Below are 2,500 nucleotides of genomic sequence, written 5' to 3'. Positions count from 1 at the left end.
GGTAAACCTACGATCTCCCATCCACTCATCTAGATTCCTCTTGAAGAGAGTCAATGAGGGACTCTGCCTAACCTGGACTGGGATTTTATTCCAGAGTGAAGGGAGCCTCTGGGTTATGAATCTGTCCCTCCAGCATGTCCTATTCATTTCAGTGCTGAGGTTCAAGTCTCTCGAGTGCGCAGCTCGATGGGATTTGGATTTTCTGAGGTGCAGCATGTCCATTAATTCCAGGTTGGACATGGCTTTATACGTCAGGCACAAATCGCCTCTGAACAGGCGGTATGCCACTGAGTAGAGCTGGAGTTTCTTTAACCGGGCAGCATATGGCATCTGTTTGAGCCCTTTGATCCTCTTGGTGAGGTACTTTTGGGGTCTTTCCAGATGCTGCAGGTGTCTGGTAAGGTACATCCCAAAAGGGGCATTGTACACAATTATGGGCCTGATGAGGGATGAGTAAAGAGGCACGATGACCTCCCCTGATCTAGATGTGAATCCCTTCATGATTAGGTGGGCTATATAAAATGTTTTTCTAACCACTTTAGCCACGTGGTTGTCAAATGAGAGATTGCTATCAACTTGGGTCCTCAGGTCCCTAATTACTTCTTCTGTACTTAATGGATTACCACCTATGTGGTAATTTGTGGACACTTTGCTTTTGCCAAAGGGGATGACTATACACTTTTTGGCATTTAGCTTGAGGCCATGGCTCTGGCACCAGTTGTCTGTTTCTATAAGGCCCTTTTGGAGGATGCTTGTGTCGGCTGGAGAGTCGATTATGGCACCCAGTTTGCAGTCATCTGTGAACTTGGTCAGCCACAGTCCTTCCGTGTTGGCCTGTACCTCCGAGAAATATATACCGAACAAGAGAGGTCCCAGGACTGAGCCTTGTGGGACACCACTTGTAACTGGTTTGGAGTCTGACATGGCTCCAGCAATTCTAACCATGTCGGTTCTGTCCTTGCACACCTTGCAGACCTTGTGGTCTTCATGCACCTTCCAATAATCTGTAGATATCTAACAAGACCTCCATAGTATGAGCCAGTGAACAACCACTCTAAAGGCTGGCAATATTATACTCATTAAAACTTCTCTTACTTCATTCATTGCAGCACTCAGTCCAATATTACATTCATTGTTGCACTTGCTTTACAAATAACATCATTAAAAACTAAGATGTATTCTCACATATTTACCGCAAGGACATTAGATACCTTTGATCAGAAAGTGCAAGCATCTTTGTGAGTATTGTTAAAATCATAGATTCACACAATCTATTCTCTGAGCTGTTGACCATTCTGTAATGCCAGCAACAGTCTAAGGGCAACATTCTGAGTATCCATTAATTGGCAAGAAACTGTAATTTACCCTTCAGAAAATAAAAAGATCCAAAACGTCTATCCCTGATTATATATGTAGGAGTTTTACAGAATACCATCTGCAAATGGATGACACTGCTAAAGTAACAGCAAACCTTTCATGTTGCACTAGAAAGTACAATATGGAACTTCTATAGAGGTAAAGCCATGATAGATGTACCTAAAGGAAGTATGCTAGATTTTCCTTTAAAAGTCATTATTTGAAAAGAGCTCTGACTAGTTATTGCATGAAGGTGAGTCTATAGAATTATTTCTAGTATACAAAAGGCCACATCATTTCAAAAAGAGTGATGTGCTCACAACATCCGCAACAAGTTTTCTGCAGCTTAGAAATATATAAAAACAATGCATTCATATCCGTATCACTTCTTGATTAGACACCAATAACCTTTGCTTAAATAAAGGGAGCTTGACATGTCATTTGCTAAAATGGCTATTGGTTAAGTGTGCAAAACTATCCCATTACAGCGTATCTAATATATTTACATTGAAAACCTTTTTTTCTTTTTCTTTAAAAATGAATGTTCAAAGAAAAATGCATTTTTGCTAGACAAATGGGAAACTTCATTACCAAGTATATTTTGTCTATTATATAATTTGCCAACATTTCTTTCTGGATTTTGACTACTCTTGTCTAGTTGAATATTTTTCCTTGTATGCTGATTTGATGGAAAGAGTTGTATTTGTACAAAATCATCACATTATCTATATTCTCATGCTAAAGCTCAAACAAGATTTTCAAATGCAGCTATGAATAACATTAGCTTTCCATAGTTGCTGGGTTGGACTTTGGCCATTTTAAGTTCGTACTGAAATAATGTATTGAACATGTAAATGGAATGCATCTCTTCCCTTAATTCACTGGAATTTTTTCTTATACAAATGTAGCAGGAAGCCTGCAGAAGAATGCTTTGGAGTAAACGCAGTACCAGATGACTCTTTGAACAGTGTAAAATCATGTGATTTGGCCAAAGTCAGCATTACATTTGTTGCAAACAGTTGTTACAGTCACTGTCGTAATCAAATCGGCAGGGAGATATTGCCTTTAATTTACTGACTGGTGAATATAAAAGAACATCCGTGTGGCATGATCTAATATTTTTGCTTGTTCTTTATTTTATATT

The 2,500-nt window shown here is 39.1% G+C and overlaps 1 protein-coding gene across 1 annotated transcript in view; it reads left to right on the top strand.

The window, feature by feature from the left end:
• Positions 1-2,500, top strand: part of LOC122808698 (alpha-2-macroglobulin-like protein 1) — a 488,551-nt gene that overhangs the window by 19,399 nt on the left and 466,652 nt on the right. The window lies entirely within an intron of this gene.

This window comes from Protopterus annectens, chromosome 8.part0 (assembly GCF_019279795.1).
Source record: "Protopterus annectens isolate FY-2018-M chromosome 8.part0, PAN1.0, whole genome shotgun sequence".
NCBI classification, from domain to species: domain Eukaryota; kingdom Metazoa; phylum Chordata; order Ceratodontiformes; family Protopteridae; genus Protopterus; species Protopterus annectens.
The sequence above is the reverse complement of the archived record's forward strand: the minus strand, read 5'-3'. Positions and strand labels throughout refer to the sequence as shown.